A 19,753-nucleotide genomic window follows, 5' to 3' on the forward strand; every position below is an offset into this window, starting at 1 on the left:
GCTTGCCTGCGCCGATTTTGAAAATTCCTTCACTAGTCGATTTCTCTCGACGAGTACTACAAGAATCAGTTAAAATCTCGCGGGCCCTTTTTTCTTCCCATTTTGAACCGGTACCTGAAAATGCGATTTTCTTCATGTTTGCCTGTGCCGATTTTGAAAATTCTTTCAGTAATCTATTTCTGTCGTCGAGTACTACAAGAATCAGTTAAAATCTCGCGGGCCCTTTTTTCTTCCCCATTTTGAACCGGTACATGAAAGTGGGATTTTTTTTCATGCTTGCCTGCGCCGATTTTGAACATTCCTTCACTAATCGATTTCTCTCGTCGAGTACTACAAGAATCAGTTAAAATCTCGCGGTCCTTTTTTCTTCTCATTTTGAACCGGTACCTGAAAATGCGATTTTCTTCATGTTTGCCTGTGCCGATTTTGAAAATTCTTTCAGTAATCTATTTCTGTCGTCGAGTACTACAAGAATCAGTTAAAATCTCGCGGGCCCTTTTTTCTTCCCCATTTTGAACCGGTACATGAAAGTGGGATTTTTTTTCATGCTTGCCTGCGCCGATTTTGAACATTCCTTCACTAATCGATTTCTCTCGTCGAGTACTACAAGAATCAGTTAAAATCTCGCGGTCCTTTTTTCTTCTCATTTTGAACCGGTACCTGAAAATGCGATTTTCTTCATGTTTGCCTGTGCCGATTTTGAAAATTCTTTCAGTAATCTATTTCTGTCGTCGAGTACTACAAGAATCAGTTAAAATCTCGCGGGCCCTTTTTTCTTCCCCAAGCCAATATTTTTTTGTATATTTTGAATGTATTCAAGTATGGAACAAAAGTATTATATAATTCCCTTAGTAGGCTTCTCAACTTAATATTTTTCAACTTAAATTTTATTTATTTTAATTATTTATTTTCTTGTGACTCAATATTTAATTGCAATCGTTCATTGGGGAGAAGGGTGGCCATTCTCAAATATAGAAATATAGTATTCTTAAAATTTATGTGTTCTCGTACTATTAGTTTCTTCCACTAGACCTGGAAATTGCAAAATTAATACCTGGAAAACCTGCAAAATTCAGGGAAATTGAGTTCCATATTTATGTATGAACACTGCTATTTACAATTTTTTTTTTCGAATAGGGAGAACTGTACGAAAGGGTGGTTTGAGAATAGTATAACAGTAGGTTTCTGGGAGTGTTGTTCGAAATGAAATCTTTAAGTTTTATGTCCCACTATTATGCTGGCTAGGCTCAAGATGACGGGGTGTTGTTCGGTGGGGGTCAATGTTGCCAATTTTGGGTAAAGTCGCTAAATAAGGGGAATTCGACCTCAACGATAGCGCAGGGTGACCATAAAATTTTCAGTTAAAAACGGGACAGGTTCTTGCAACACTAGACTTTTAGATCTACCTTTGTTCTTATCAGTGCCTTGATATCAGAGTTCCCCCTCTCTCTCTTCCTTACAGAGCGGGTACTTATGAAAAAGGAAAGACACGTTGAAGTTTGTTTAACACACAACCAACTGCTAAAACCTCTGCTGCCTTTCGAGCAGTACTGCGAACTATAGAGTATGTTTAATATAGGGATTTTCAGTTCAATTTTTGCCGCTTTGTTATTATTAATACTTTTAAAAGGAGTAAAGGTACTGGGTTTGTTATTTACTGCTTTCATTTACATAAAACGGGACGAATACTACTTTTTTCCATCTACTGACGGGACGGTCGCGACACGCCCCTAAAACGGGACTGTCCCGGTCAAAACGGGACGTATGGTCGCCCTACGATAACGACAAAAAAAAATTCCGATTGGAGACTTTTTTGGGTGATTTTTAAATAACGATTTACCTACTTACACATTTAGCGACTTTTTGCTGCAAACAAAATGTTCATCTGTAGAGAAGCATTATTAGTTCAAAACAGTTTTTACGTTCTTTTTTTCTGTTTGTTTGTTTTAATCAGCGCAAGTGATGAAGAGTTTGGAAATACAGCGTACTCACTACTCCACAATCCTGCATTGTTATGTTACCCTTGCCCTCTAACGAAGAATAACTACAAACTTGATGTCCTTTAGTTCGCAGAGTTTCCGTTGAGACACACACGTAATACATCATTACCGATAGCAAAAAGATTAGCTATAGATGCGTGAAAAAAGGCGAAGAAGGTGTTTGTTATATTTGTCCTCTGGGGTCTTTTAATTATTCTGCACTTTTTCTTTTACAAAAAATTGCTTAACGTAAGTACTGTAATGTTAATTATTTCGGAACTATTTTGACCACAACATGAACAAAAGTACCCGAAACAACCTGAAATGATCCCTGAATTAAAGGATTGGCTGCGCCCTGTTTACAAAGATGTGAATAGAACCAGCGGCGCAAATCTGTCTTCAACATTGGGGGGGAGGGGGGGGGGGGGTAAGACCGTTACCATACTTTTTTTGGCGATGTCCAAAATACTTATGAAGTTGAAAAACAATGTTGTGGAGGATCAGAGTTGTCTTTAGCGTTAGGAGGCTGCAGATTTGAGGCTTATTCTGGGGGACATCTCACGTTCCTTTGTAGCAATCGGACAAAAATCATCAAATTTCTCCCAAAAAACACATTTCAAATCGGATTATTTGGGAGAAGTCCCCCTCAGTTCCAAGATTGGAGGGGACATGTATCCGTCATCCCACCCCCGGGATTTGCGCCAGTGAGTAGAACATATTGTTTAGTTTACATCTACAACTTTTACAATGCTTATAGACAATGAATTTCTCGATTATTTCTTATAGCGACTTTTCACCCAAAATTGGAGTCGTCACCAATCGTTTCGCAAACTTATTGCCAACATTTTAGAAACTGGTTGCGGGGAGAGCTACAATGGATGATTCAAGTTATTTCGTCGCTTCCGCTGTGAACCTAAGTACAAGATTCCAAAAGTCACATTTTTTTGGTTCCAAACAATATGTCTGCTGGGTGAAAGCATAGACTGGAATGTGTTGCCTTTCCTACCTTATCTTTAATCCCATAGTAGCTCCTTTCCCAAAGTTAAAAAAATGCAATTCTTCCTTTCTTAATAGTACTTATGACCCAAAGTATTACGTAAGCATTGTATGTTACTTATGTAGCTCACAGAGCCGCAGCTATGGGCGAGCAAGCAAAGCACGTGTCCCGGGCGCGTGGTTGGAGGGGCGCCTAAAAGAGAGGTTATATATTAGTACTTTTCCTGGCGGTATTTAATACTTTTCATCAGAGTGCGAAATCATGAAATCAAAGTGAGAGGAAAAAATGAAATGAAATCTTTGAGTTTTACGTCCCACGGTTATGCCGGTTAGGCTAAAGGAGACGGTCATTATGAGAAATGAATGAAATGGTGGAATGAAGTAAGTGGGAGGAAATGGGAGAACCCCGAGAAAACCCACGCACACGGTGTTTGTCCACCACAAGGTTCACTTGGCGGGGCTAGGATCGAATCCGTGACCCCAAGCACCAGAGGTGAACGCTCTACCACTGAGCCACCGCGGCCCTAAAAGTGAGAGGAGACTGGAGGAGTGAAGAGAGAGAGAGAGAGAGACAGAGAGAGAGAGAGAGAGAGAGAGAGAGAGAGAGAGAGAAGAAAACGCTCGCACTTTTACACTTCAAAGTAAATTAAGTCATTTATTTTTTCTGTCCCCCTCCTCCCCCTCCCCTAAGTTCTGTCAAAGTAAATAGCTAAAAACACTCCCAGGCCAGAACCGTATCTACGTTGGAAATTTGATCGAGATCGGTCGGTCGGTGCAAGAGATTAAGAAAAAATGAAATGAAACCTTTGAGTTTTACGTCCCACAGTTATGCCGGTTAAGCTAAGGGAGACGCTGATGATGAGCAATGAATTAAATGGTGGAATGAAGTAAGTGGGAGGAAATGGGAGAACCCCGAGAAAACCCACGCACACGGTGTTTGTCCACCACAAGGTTCACTTGGCGGGGCTAGGATCGAATCCGGGACCCCAAGCACCAGAGGTGAACGCTCTATCACTGAGCCAAAGCGGCCCCCGGCCGGGAATCGAACCCGGGTGTCCCACGCCAAAGGCGTGTTCATTAACCACTTAGCCACGAGGGAGCTCATCTGTGAGGCAGTGTAAACCCCCCCAAAAAGAAAGAAAATAAACGCACACTGGATGTTTGCGCAACTGAGAATCAAAACATTCTCAATGGAGTATGAGAAATAGTAAACGTCAATCAATGTGTGCTTTTGCTTATTCATTACTTCGTTAATACTTAATTCCTTCTAGAAATAGTGAAACAATACTATGAAGAAACACTAATTAAACTAATAACAATTACGTTGTATTTCTTACCATACCGTTTTTACCACCCATAGAATTTCAATCTAGCACTATACTGCATTAGTCACGCCGTAACGAAAGCTGAAATTCAAAGACCTGGCACTCGTTAACTGTTGAAGCTGTGTTGTAGCTACCTGTATATCACGCGGCCTGCGTTGGTACTCCTCAACATAAATACGTCACAGCCCAAAGCCAGGAAACATCACAAACAGAAGACAGGGGCACAAGCAGTGCCTGACACTTCACGAACTCAAACCCACCAAGACTCAACTCAACATGACCTTCAATTACGTTCTAGAAACCAAACCAGTGCTAAGGCACAAACTCACCAACTTCCTATATGAAAACACAAGAAAAAAATCTAACGTTTTGGTTCCAAAGTGATGACATAACAATAATACTAAAAAGGTTTTAATTTTCAGTAACCCAAACATTAATTAACTAGGGAACATAACAAAGCAAAAATAAATAAATAAAAATAAATTAAATTAAAAAATAAAAACCTGACAAGTAAGCTCTCCCTGACTACTTTTTTTTTTAAATTTCAGTGAGGCTGTAAAATATGTCAATATCTTCGTTATATATATATATATATATATATATATATATATATATATATATATATATATATATATATATTTCATTGTAAACAAGTTCTTTAAACAAAAGAAAGCTCTGAGAGCGCTTACCTCTGACGCGGTAGGTCCCTGGTTCGATTCCTGCTCCCGACAAATAGGCTTTTGGTGAACACTGTAGTTGTGGTTATTCTTAAGACTTTCCAGTTTCCTTACATTTTCTTGATTCCACCATTATCATGTATCTCATCGTCACCTTCTCTCTCACATTGATGTACAATCATGGGGCGTTAAACTAAAAGAAAAAAAATCTTGCAAATATCCTAGTAAAAATGAGTTTTCTAAACTACACTAGTGGCCCCGCGTAGCGTATTCGCTAACGCTCTCGCCTTCGGTGCGAACGGTCCCGGGTTCGATCCCGGTGGGGGAACTCGGTCGAAAAAGTATCAAAAGATTTTAAGTCCAGCCATCCTGAATGAGGTTTCCTTGGCTTTTCCTCATTCACAGCAGGCAAATGCCGGAGTGGTACCTAACATATAGGTCCCAGGCCGTTTTCTTCCTTCCCAAATCCAAAAATGAAAATGAAATCTTTCAGTTTTACGTCCCACGGTTATGCCGGTTAGGCTAAAGGAGACGGTGATGATGAGTAATGTATGAAATGGTGGAATGAAGAAAGTGGGAGGAAACGGGAGAACCCCGAGAAAACCCACGCACACGGTGTTTGTCCACCACAAAGTTCACTTGGCGGGAGCTGGGATCGAACCCGGGACCCCAAGCACCAGAGGTGAACGCTCTACCACTGAGCCACCGCGGCCCCATTTTCCCCCAATCCATTCTTCCCTTCCTTTCCCCGGATAGTGTGATCACCGAGGGAAGTCATCCCTCATATGCGACGGGCTAACAAGGCCATTGATGCCGAAAGCCCAGAAATCTAAATCTTCACTACACAAGGGAATTTTCGCGCTGAAAACGGTTTATTAGCAATTATGTTAAGCAGCCCTGTAGTAAAACTGCTCCAAGTAATAAATCGTCACATATAAAACGGAATGAATAAACACATAACATTCATTTTGCTACCTTGAAATGTAAAATGTTTCAAAACATTAATATTCAAAGATTTCTCAAAATTCAGATTCACCCATTCCATTGTCCTCAATCATTAACGAGTTTTACAATAGTAAGAATTGTATTCATAAACTACATTACTTACTTAGTACTATATTAAAGCAAGTTACACTAAAAGAATATATAATTAATGGAATATTTAACTAAAGTAATAGTTAACTAGTGTACTTACCCAAGCATCTGTTTCCTTCCTCTCTTCTTTTCCGTTTGTAAACAACCTCGTTTCGCAAGCTAAAGACGGTAGTTCAATGACGTCAGCCATGGCGAAAGAAAGAGGTGTCTATAGGCGGCCTGGATCTCACACACAGATGGACGTATTTAACATATAGCTGAAGTATTTAACATACGTATACGTATGCAAAATACGGAAGATTGTTAGATGTCAGACATCCTGCAGCGACATGATGTAATATCTAAGCGGGTAAAAGGCAGTACCTATGTAGTATATGGATAAAGTACGCTCCGTACAGATTTCCTTAGTAAACATAACGAATCCTTGTATTTGTACAATATACCGCTGTCCGGATAATGGATTTTTCTCAGTGCACACTCAAATCAAGCCCATAACTTGGCCAAGCTCGGCCAGCAAATGTAGACATCTTAATTAGGTTGAGGGCTGCCCACCACCCAATTCTGTTCCGATTCAGCTAATAGTTGTAAAGAAAATGCTGCTAGCAAATTAAGTAGTTATCGAGAAATAAGGTACGAAATGCAACCCGTGTCCAACCTGTTCTTGGCCGAGATTGACCACAGAAATATTAGCACTTATTCCTAAGAGAATGAGCTAGTAGTCCACAAAAGTTAGTAAACATCCGGCTTGTATTTAATCTAAACATAAACTCTAGTAAAAACCGGGGGGCGCGGTGGCTCAGTGGTGGAGCGTTCACCTCTGGTGCTTGGGGTCCCGGGTTCCATCCCAGACCCCGCCAAGTGAACTTTGTGGTGGACAAACACCGTGCTCGTGGTTTTTTCTCGGGGTTCCCCCGTTTCCTCCCACCTACTTCATTCCACCATTTCACTCATCTCTCATCATCACCGTCTCCTTTAGCCTAACCGGCATAATCGTGGGACGTAAAACTGAAAGATTTCATTTCATTTTTCTAGTAAAAACCGTAAAGAGGATGACGTAATATGTTCTCAATTAATACGGATACCGGAATTTGTATCATATTTCTTTCACTTCTGGTATTAATAGAGAGAGTACTGTCGAGATGAAATATATACTTGGAGTACTTAATGAATTACATAAAATTCCTTGTAGCTCTCCAATCTATAACACTCAATTTATAACCGGAAGTCATTGGTGTTTGCCTCTTCTGCTTTTAGTATAAAGGTTAGAGTCAAGATAGAACATATTCTTGGGAAACTAGAAAACCGCTTCTCCTTATCTGTTATCTTTTCTAATCTATTGCGATCAACACTAAAACCGGGAGTAGTTGCGTTTTGCTACTTCAGGTTTGGAATAACGTACCTGTTCCCACAATGTTAAATTGATTCCATAATACCGCTTCTCCCTATACTTTATAGTTTATGCTCTATGTAAATTAAATTGAAATCGGAAGTTAAAGGTGATTTCTACACTTCCTTTTTACTAGGGTGTTAAGCAGGAAGATGAAAGTTACTCCTGGAACGCTTTATCGATTGCCGAAAACTGCTTCTTACTATCTATTATCGTTTTCGCTCTATAGTGATCAACGTTAAAACCGGAAGTGGTTTAATTTTTACTACTTTCGGTTTTACTAGAGTGTTAGTGTGAAGATGAAGGTTGTCCTTGAAACGCTGTATAGATCCCTGGAAACCGCTTCTTACTATCTATTATCGTTTTTGCTGTATTAATCATCGTCGAAACAGGAAATGGCTCAATTCTGTTACTTTCAGAATTTACGAGCTTGTTAAATGTGAAGAAGGTTATCCTTGAAAAGATTAATTGATTGCCGAAAACATCTCATTATCGATTATCGTTTTGGTTCTATAGTAAAGAATGCTAAAACCGGAAATGGCTCATTTCTACCATTTCCAGTTCTACTAGAATGCTACAAATAAGATGAGACATTCCGTTGAAACGTATAATCGATAGCCGAGAACCGCTTTTCTCTATCCATTACCGTTTTTATTTTATATTGATCAACGTTAAAACCTGAAATACCTAATTTCTACAGTCGAATCACCTCTATTAATGAACTCTCTCGAGAAAATCACACTATCTACATACTGAAAAAAAATATGGAAAATTCGCAACCTTTCAAATGTTATCGTTCGAAGTAACGGACGTATGTATGTACGTACATACTAACATTACGATATTACAAGTTCCATTATGTGATCCTAATAATAATAAAATCTTAAAGAGGATTATGTTATATATTGTGTAGTGGTTTGGGAGCTAGAAGTTCCAGTATATTTGTTTCACTTCCGATTTGAGTAGAGTGATTACGGCCGAGATGGAATATATTCTTGTGGAACTTAATGAATTACCTGAAAAAGCCTTCTCGCTATCCATTCTATAACGCTGAATGTTATAACCGAGATAGATTAGAGTCGAGATAGAACATATTCTTGGGACACTTAATTGATTTCAGAAAAATTCTTCGCGCTATTTAGCATCGTTTTAATCTCTTGTAATCAACACTAAAATGGAAGGTAGTTGAGTTTTGCTACTTCCAACTTGAATAGAAGTTTAAGAGAGAAGACGATATTTATTCCCACAACGCTATATTAATTCCTAAAACAGCTTCTTCATATCCCACTATGTAGATTAATTTGAAGCCAAAAATCACAGTTAGGTTAATTTCGATCTCTTTCGGTTTTACCAGGATGTTAAGGATGAAGCTGAAAGTTATCCTTGATACCCTTTATCGATTGCCGAAAACTGCTTCTTACTATTTATTACCATTTCCGCTCTATAGTGATCAACGTTAAAATCGGAAATGACCCATTTCTACCACTTTCAGTTGGCGAATCACCTCCATTAAGAAACTCCCTCGAGAGGAATCGCTCTGCTTATTTATTGCAAAAAGCAGAATTAAAAAATTCGCTCTCGTCCAAAGTTATTGTGTGAAGTAGCACATACAATATCCGCTGCTATGTACATACTAATATCGATAAGTTCCACTACGCGATCCCAATTAATACTTTATATATCCCCGCTACACACACACACTAGCATATGTACACACGGAAGTATACCTGGTAATATCCACACGCTTACGCCGGAAACTAGAAATACACACACAGAGAGACAGAGAGAAAGAGAGAAAAAAATCTTGTTGTACCTTGATACTGAATGCACCATTACTCTCAAAATCAATTAAAAAAGAAAAAGGAAAAAAGTTGTAAATTAAACTTTCAAAGATTGGTACCATGGCTGCGCGTAACACATCAAATTGTTCCTTAATGATTGATTCGTAATGTGATGTATATGGGTTTCTTAATGGTAGTAAAACAAAATGCCTTCAAATTGACCACAAAATAAAAAGTGAAATTTATTTTTCAAATTTTGTAAAATCGAAGTCGGTGGGCATTATGGAAACAGTCTACAATAACAATATATCCAAATAAATATTAATATACTTCATGTTTTACAGTGGGTGCAAGAAAGCTTCAAATAGTGTTTGGTTTCATAACCATTAGCAGCTGACAAATCATAAAGGACATAACTAAAAATGACAGTATGTATCAAATTTTGCAATGCTATATTTACGATCTATAATTTATTTAAACTCCAAAAATATTAAGAGGCACTGTGAAATTAGACTCTATTGAGAATAGTTGAGAGGATGGAAGAAAACTTATAGACGTGACAGTAAGCTCCCATGAAACTACATATATAATTAGTTTAAAATGTACTATACCATTTGTAGTTTTTGGTAATTTAGTTTTTCTGAAGCGAAACTAAACTTTATATAAGAAGATAATGTTTTGTGTACAAGATTATATTGACAAATGAAATGCTTCTGTTTCTCGTAGAAGTCAGTCAATTCTTTATATTTATATACTTGCTTGTTTATTATATTCAATCAGAGATATTGTACCTCTAAGTAAAATAAATTAGGTCAATTTTACTTGTTTTTTCTTGAGTTTTAAATTGTAATTCGCGGAGTCCGCTGGTAACAGCACAAACTGATTACTAATTCCAAATCCAAAAAAATGAGACGAAATCCTACATTAGAGGTGTGTATTTAATTCGAACAACACTTTCTTTTCTATTCTTAGTATTGCAACGAGTTATAGAACTCTAAAATTTGAAAACACTGAATTTCTCTATTTATGCCAATATTTGAAGTCATGGTAGTATGATTCTATATTCTTTAAATGGCGTAAGAAAAGGACGGACTATAATTTATTGTCGATTTTCTTCTTATTATATATAACTTATCACTAATACACCGAACGCTATAAAAATGCATTTCCAGAAAGGAAACATCTAAGAGCATTCGAATTTGAAGAATATATACCTCAAGAAAGATAGCGATTGACAACACGATAATATTCTGACGTAGAGAAGGTGGGCGTGATTACAAGCAGAGGGACACTAAAGAGCTACATTGACTGGTAGACGAATATAGGTATGACGCGAGGATTTCTATGGATCAAAATATTACTCGTCATGGAATGCGCAAATCTTCCATCAGGTTTTGACTCGTAATTGCGGATGGATAGTGGTTTATCGGGACTATGGTTTATCGTAGTGCCCATAGGTGCAGCATGCAGCAATATAGCAACACATATGGATTCTATATATTCACGAAATTACCATGCAAGAAAGCACATAATATTAAAAACAGTGACATGTTATAGGCTGCAAGTTAACAAGGCTTGTGCTTATCGCTCTGACTGATCGGTCTGCCTCATAATCGTATTGCATCCATGAACATCTTTAAGTCATACAGCAGAGCAGGCATATTTGAATGGCACTAGAATACCGGGTATACTTCCGTGTGTGCATATGCTAGTGTCTTTGTGTAGCGGGGATATATGAAGTATTAATTGGGATCACGTAGTGGAACTTATCGATATTAGTACTACATAGCAGCGGCCGTTACTTCACACAATAACTTTGGACGAATACGAATTTTTTAATTCTGCATTTTGCAATAAATAAGCAGAGCGATTCCTCTCGAGGGAGTTCCTTATTGGAGGTGATTCGCCAACTGAAAGTGGTAGAAATGAGTCATTTCCGATTTTAACGTTGATCACTATAGAGCGGAAATGGTAATAAATAGTAAGAAGCAGTTTTCGGCAATCGATAAAGGGTACCAAAAATAACTTTCAGCCTCATTCTTAACATCCGAAGGAGATAGAAATTAACCTAACTGTGACTTTTGGTTTCAAATTAAACAACTTAGTGGGATAGGAAGAAGCTGTTTTAGGAATTAATATAGCGTTGTGGGAATAAATATCGTCCTCTCTCTTAAACTTGTAATCTAGTTGGAAGTAGCAAAACTCAACTACTTTCCATTTTAGTGTTGATTACAAAATATTAAAACGATACTAAATAGCGAGAAGAGGTTTTCTGAAATTAATTAAGTGTCCCAAGAATATGTCCTATTTCGACTCTAATCTTTGAAATGAAAATGAAAATGAAATCTTTAAGTTTTACGTCCCACGTTTATGCCAGTTAGGCCAAAGGTGACGGTGATGATGAGAGATCAGTGAAATGGTGGAATGAAGAAAGTGGGAGGAAAGGGGCACGAGAAAACCCACGAGCACGGTGTTTGTCCACCACAAAGTCTACACGACTCTAATCTTTCTCAGTTATAACATTGAGCGTTATAGAATGGATAGCGAGAAGGCTTTTTTTTAGGTAATTCATTAAATGCTCCAAGAGTATATTCCGTCTCGGCAGTAATCCCTCTACTGAAATCGGAAGTGAAACAAATATACAAGATCTTCTAATTCCCACACCACTACAGAATATATAACATAATCCTCTTTAAGATTTTATTATTATTAGAATCACGTAGTGGAACTTGTAATATCGAAATGTTATTACGTACGTATATACATACGTCCGTTACTTTGAAAGATAACATTTGAAAGGATGCGAATTTTCCATATTTTTTTTCAATATGTAGATAGTGTGATTTTCTCGAGAGAGTTCATTAATAGAGGTGATTCGACAAACAAAATGGTAGAAATTAGTTATTTCAGGTTTTAAAGTTTGATCAATATAAAATGAAAACGGTAATTGATAGCCAAAAGCGGTTCTCGGCTATCGATTATACGTTTCAACGGAATGTCTCATCTTCTTCGTAGCATTCTAATAGAACTGGAAATGGTAGAAATGAGCCATTTCCGGTTTTAGCATTCTTTACTATAGAGCCAATACGATAATAGATAATGAGATGTTTTCGGCAATCAATTAAACTATTCAAGAATAACCTTCTTCACATTTAACAAGCTCGTAAATTCTGAAAGTAACAGAATTGAGCCATTTCCGGTTTCAACGCTGATTACTATACAGCAAAAACGGTATTAGATAGTAAGAAGCAGTTTCCAGGGATCTATACAGCGTTTCAAGGACAACCTTCATCTTCACACTAACACTCTAGTAAAACCGAAAATAGTAAAAAATGAACTACTTCCGGTTTTAACGTTGATCACTATAGAGCGAAAACGATAATAGATAGTAAGAAGCAGTTTTCGGCAATCGATAAAGCGTTCCAGGAGTAACTTTCATCTTCCTGCTTAACACCCTAGTAAAAGGGAAGTGTAGAAATCACCTATAACTTCCGGTTTCAATTTAATTTACATAGAACATAAATTATAAGGTATAGGGTGAAGCAGTTTTATGGAATCAAATTAACATTGTGGGAACAGGTACGTTATTATCTCTCCTAAACTCCAAACCGGAAGTAGCAAAACTCAACTACTTCCGGTTTTAGTGTTGATCGCAATAGATTAGAAAAGATAACAGATAAGGAGAAGCGGTTTTCTAGTTTCCCAAGAATATGTTCTATCTTGACTCTAACCTTTATACTAAAAGCAGAAGAGGCAGACATCAATCACTTCCGGTTATAAATTGAGTGTTATAGATTGGAGAGCTACAAGGGATTTTATGTAATTCATTAAGTACTCCAAGAACATATTTCATCTCGACAGTACTCTCTCCTTTAATACCAGAAGTGAAAGAAATATGATACAAATTCCGGTATCCGTATTAATTGAAAACATATTACGCCATCCTCTTTACGGTTTTTACTAGAGTTTATTTTTAAATTAAATACAAGCCGGTTGTTTACTAACTTTCGTGGGCTACTAGCCCATTCCCTTAGGAATAACTGCTAGTATTTCTGTGGTCAAACTCGGCCAAGAAATGGTTGGACACGGGTTGCATTTCATACCTTATTTCTCGATAACTACTTAATTAGCTAGCAGCATATTCTTTATAACTATTGGCCGAATCGGAAGAAAATTCGGTGGTGGGCAGCCCTCAACCTAATTAAGATCTTTCAATTACCTGTCGGAGCTTTGCCAAGGTTTAGGCTTGATTTGAGTGTGGTAATTTATTTCTCGGTAATCCCTTGCCAGATCCAATCTAAAGGATTTGCCATTACAGAAAGCCGCTCATACATATTTATCGAATTTACTTTATAGTGTTCAACGTAAAACTGTAAATGGTTTATTCGTACCACTTTCGGTTGGTAACGAAAGGAGATGAAAGGTACTCTTGGAATGCTTAACCGATTGCCGAAAACCGTTCTTGTTGTATAGTGGTCAACGTTAAAACTTGGAAATGGTTGATTTCTACAACTTTCTTTTTATAGATAATTTCAACTAACTATCTAACCCGAAATCATTACTCTACCCATAGTTTGAAAAAAAAAAAATAATAATAATAATAATAATAATAATAATAATAATAATGATCGTAATAATAATAAATTTTGCTTCCTTTCAAGAGGTATCGTGCGCAGTAACTTGTCGCAGCAGCTATCGTTGTCCATTATTATTATTATTACTATTATTATTATTATTATTATTATTATTATTATTATTATTGTCATTAAGTATTCTACCTGTTGTCAGGTACTGAGACTAATGGGAGATGTGAGTGTGATTGTGTGTTTTCTTAGGTTCTGGTCTGGAAATTCTTCTTTCAACTTTCTCGATCTTCAGCTTTCCCTTTTCATTCCCGATATTTGATTCCATTTTTCAAATCATCGACCAACTGCATTCTTCATTTTACTATTCCTTTCTTACCTTTCATCTCTTACTTTCAACTTTTCTCTTCCTCACTGGGTTGAGAAGTGGCTAATATATTTTAATCTGGTTCCTTATAATTATTACCAGACTGCAATTTCCTCTATCTATTTTTGAATACAATTTTTAAGAAATTGAATTATTATTGTTATTATTGCGTCCATTTCTGTTATTCTTTTAACTGTTAAAGGAAAGGTTCATTTTTAGTTGTCTCGCTTTATCTATAATGGTACTTCGGTATTATACTTAATGTGTAGTTAACTAAAGAAGAAGCGGATCTAGTAGTGTGGAGCCTGCATTTCATGTTAGTCTTCGGTGATCATTTAGTACTGTTCAGCGAGGAAATTTAGCAGAAGTACAATGTTCTTATAGATAATTCGTTGTAGTATTATAAAGTAGGAAATGATACAAGACGCTGTGTTTTCTAAATTAAAGTTTTGAGATCCTCTAGGGCAACTGTTCCAACATTTTTAACAAGCGCCCACATTCTTAAACCCTGCATACTTCACTCGCGCATGTCCCCAAATCACTCGCGCATGTCTTTGACCGTTTCTGCAATTTTAGTTGCAACATTGTATTCTTAAATCATCAGCAATAGCAACAAAAATAATAACAACAATATTAATAATCTATACTGTATATAAGACAATATAAGTGAGTTAATCATTATTGACCAAACCATAATACTATAATTAGCAAGAATACTGTTTTTGACGAAAGGAAGAGATAAAGAAGGATTTTTTTAAACATGTATCCTTAAGAGCGTAAATAGGATAGTGTATCTTGCTAATCCCTGAAGTAAGGAAAATGAAACTAGGCATATAAACTAACCATTAAAAACAATTGAACATGTTTCTCACAGTTTCTACAAATTCCGCACCTAAACAAGAAAGAAGTAATTCGTAAAACATTATTTTCTCAACAGTATTTTATTTCAGTTACTTTTAGAAAATGATAAATGTAAGAATTCTTTATATTGGAAACGTGAAATTTCCAAAATTAAAACTAAATTAAAAACAAACCAATACATGTTTAGCTTGGAGGATAGTCTTTACCTATTAAAATTTCTGCATATGCTTACGTTTGAGGTGTGACATTTGGCTTTGATTTCTTAACTAAAAATAATTGAACGTATGTTTTCGGAAATTCCCCTCTTAAAGATGGAGAAAAGAGACGATTTCTAAAATATTAAAATTTACTACTATTTATTGAGAAAATGTCATGAAATGTGAAATTCGCTTAAATTCGAAATGTGAAATTTGGTATACCAACTCTGAACTAAAAAGAATGGAATACGTATTTCAGAGTTTTCGAAATTCTACTTTTAAGCAGAAGGAGGGAGGAATTAATTTACTTATTTCTCGACATTCAAATCGGCGTTCACTGCCTGATCATCATAGAATGTTCGAGGAGAATTACTGAACATATTTATAAATACCCTAGAGCATGGTTTCATCATATCATTTTCACTGAAATGCGTGTCCTAAGGGGAGGGGTCAACGTCTAAAATATTTGCCAAAAATACAGTATCTTAGAAATCTCCTATGTATGAAGATGAAATTTAATATAAAAAACAAGTAGACACGCAAACCAGCGTTCTAGGAAATTCCACTTCCATCTCATCTCATGAAAAATGGCTGAGAATTTTAGAACATGGTTAGCATTTGGCTGAAGCCATTTTTTAACCATGTCAGTTTCATTAAAATTCGTATTCTAAGAGGGTGGAGGAGTTAATATGTACGGCAAAAATTAAATATCTTCCAAGCCAAGGAGTTGAAACTATGTATATAAACATTTTACTTAACGACGTCACCATGTGAACATGCACCAGCGTTTTCAAACTTCTGATTTCAAAAGAGGTTACAGGCCATTTCCAAAACTTTTAACTTGCCGTTTTATATTCACAAAATGACCGACATAGCAAAGTGTTTGAAATGTCTGAATTGAATTTTTAAACATATTTAGCACGTGGGACAATTCTATTTTATCAACTCACTTTGTAAAAAAGAATCGTAAAACCAGAAGAGAATTTAGATTCTCTAGCAAATAATAAATACTGCATCGTGTGAAATACATTTTTTGAATATGTTCGAGCTAGGGATTTTATTTCACTTTTGCTCAAATAAGTTACGTAACGGGGAAAGTGTGATCAAATATAATTTTCAAATATTTCCCATAAACCTATTTTACACGTACGAAGAACGGGCTTGCATATAATAATAAATAATAATAATAGCCATATTCACACAAATTTATATTTATTTCCAGCAAGACGCCTGCGTAGCATTGTAGTTCAGTGGAATATTATATTTTACCAGTTTTGCCCTTAATGAAACCACAGTTCTTACACAATAGTTATTTTGTGTTTAAACGATATTCAATTTCATGTTTGTTACAACATTCGTAATATTTGTAATTTTCAAGTTTAGTTTTGTCAGAGACTCGCACCCCTAGATTAGGAGCCACTGCTCTAGGGACTACCAATAAACTTTGAATTTACACCTACAATGGATTTGTGAAGTGGTGTACCACTAAGAAAAATTTTTGAAAATTCACGAAAAGATGAGAAATTTGGGTGAGAGCTATTTTAATAAGATATCCTTATCTCCGAAACGTATAGGACTGGGAACTTAAAATTTGGTACTTGGATTTCCAATTTAAAATAATTTAACACTTGTTTCAGCATTTCTTATATATCTTAGTAATATAGGGAAAGGAAAAGGTGAGAATAGGGATTATTACTCAAAATATTATTACCACCCAATATTTTTCAATCAAAATTGAAACCAGAAGTTGTAGTAGATATCTACCACTTAGTGTTATAGACTAGTGATTAGAGTGGAGATGGAATATATTCTAGGGACGCTTAATCGAATACAAAAACCGTGCATATCTGTTGCCGTTTATCATATACAGTCTTCTTCAAGAAAACTTTGCCAATCACCTCTCTTTCGAAAGGCCTGTAGTCTTACCAACATTTAGAATTAAATCAAATAAATGTGAATTTTGTTTGCTCGATTAAGACGTTTATTTAGAAACACAGCATTATAATTTCCTTTTGCGGTTGCAAGAATATCATCTTTCATAGCAGGGTGAGTGGTCAAGACTTCTTGAGCAACACTGTACAACGATAAACGTTGAAACCGGAAGTGGTTGATTTCTAATAATTACGTTTGATTACAGGGTAAAAGAATAGATGGTACCTATTTTAAGAACGCTAACTCATTAAAAAAAAACTGTTCTCGCTGTCTCTTATAGGTCATGTTCTATGTATATTAAATTGAAACTGAAAGTCATACTGGATTACCAGGGTGTCTATCGGTCACGAAATTGATTTTAAAAAGTCATGAAATCAGAAAACGGTCGTGAAATGTAAGAAACAAGACACGAAATTTTGCTTTTTGGTCACGATTCATTTTATCTGTACAAATATACTGTACAACATACTGGAAAATGTTTTCTATAAAACGTCAAAATTTAACACCAAAAACGTCTATGGTTTTAGACGCTACCAAATCACAAGTAAATCATGATTCTATCACCTGTATGAAAATTGGCCCATGTCGCACTCAAATTCGCTCTTGAGAATGTTACTAATTCTCATAAATTTAATGGTTTTTAAAGAAAAGTTCATGAAATTTCATTTTGTAACTTTAATAGACACCCTTTCATTTCTGATTTTATTAGAGTGTTATGGATAGACAAAATGTTATCTTAAGATGCTCAGTCGATGCTCGTAAACCGAAAATTTTTGATTTCTACCGCTTCTAGTTTTATCAAAGTGTTATGGATAGACATGAAAGGTGTTCTTGGAATCTTTTAGTCGATTTCCAAAACTGCATCTCGCTATATATTACCGTTTTTCCCCGTTCAATGTTAAAGCGGGAACTAGTTTATTTCTGCCACTTTCTATTTCAATAGAGTATTAAGGATGGAGTTGAAAGGTATTCTTGGGATGCTAAATCGACCGCCGAAACCGTTTCTATTACCCTTTTTGGTTTACAGGATCAACGTTAAAAGCAAAAATGGTTGATTTCTACCACTCCTGGTTTCCGATCCACAACCTCCTGGTTTATGATCCTCTACTAACGAACTGTTTTGAGATAATTACTCTAGCTATCAATTACAAAAAAAAAAAAAAAAAAAAACAGAAGTCAAATTCAGTTTCGTTCAAAAGTTTCGTGCGGAGTAACGGACGAGATGGACCAAAGTACTAACTGTACCATATTATTATAAATTTTACTCTGTAATCCCAATAATTAGATACATATTTCAGCATTTTCGATTGTGATCTAGAAAGGAAGAAGAGGGTTTGGAAGAGAATAGAGGTGAATATTACAATTATTATTATACTAAGATGTTTATATCTCGAAATCCCGTAAAGTTGAAGACATGAAACGTGGCATTTGAACTGAAATTGTTATGCTTCCAGATATATAAAGTGCAAGACCATAGGCCGAACAAACACGATGGCCTGGGAGCAAAGCCCCCAGGTATGTGAACAGAATTTCAGTATACTTGCAAGTATGTGAGGTGCGAGGCCGAGCAAACACTCATGATTGCAGGTTTGAGATGCAAAGCGTTAGACCGAACAAATTTGCGGTTCTGAGGGCAAAACCTTTAGCGAGACGAAGGCTTGTATTGAATAAACTCTGATGAAGATACTAAGGAGGCTCACACAATATTTTCTTAATTAATAATGAAATAGGAAGTGATAGTGGATTTATACCACTTCCGGAGTTAGCAGGAGGATTGGATTAGTGACACAATTATATTCTTGGGATGCTTAATTGATTGCCAGAAACTGCGTCTTGCTATCTACTTCCGTATAGAGGTTGATATCTACCAGTTCCAGTTTTAGTTGAGGGTAGGATGAAGATGAAGTGTACTCTTAGTCGATTGTAGAAAACCGGGTAACAGTTTCTGCTCTGACGTGATCAACGTTAAAATCGGAAGGGTTGATATTTACCACTTCCGGCTTTAGTATAGGGTTAAGGAGGGAGGTGAGAACGGTGGTTAGTCGATTAAGGAAAACAGCGTTTTGTTATCTATTACAGTGTTTCTTCCATAGCAATCAACGTTAAAAACAGGAAATATTTAATCACTACTACTTCCTGTTTAAGTTGTAGGTTAAGAACTGAGATACTATGCATTCTTAGGACGCTTATTCGATTTTCAGAAACAGCTCCTAGCTTTCTACTAACCTCTTTTGCTCGACAGTGATCAATCTTAAACCGGAAGTAATTGATTTCTGCCACTTCCAGCTCAAGAGTCACCTCCATTAATTTTAAAACATTGTTCCTACATTATTATGTAACACTTGGTTTAATTCCAACTACACTAGATACATATTTGTCTTACAATCTGGAAAGAAACACAATGGAGGGTAAGGAACCCCTAGCAGACATTTTAAAAATAATTGTAATGATCGATATTCGTATTGAATCCATCGTTTTCGGGTCAGTCGCTTATATGGATAATGACGGTTTCCATGCCGTTCAAGTTCATCCCTGAAGAATTGGGAAGAGTGACATTTTAAAAGTAATCGAAA

Source organism: Thermobia domestica, chromosome 7 (assembly GCF_964235325.1).
Source record: "Thermobia domestica chromosome 7, izTheDome1.hap1.1, whole genome shotgun sequence".
NCBI lineage: Eukaryota > Metazoa > Arthropoda > Insecta > Zygentoma > Lepismatidae > Thermobia > Thermobia domestica.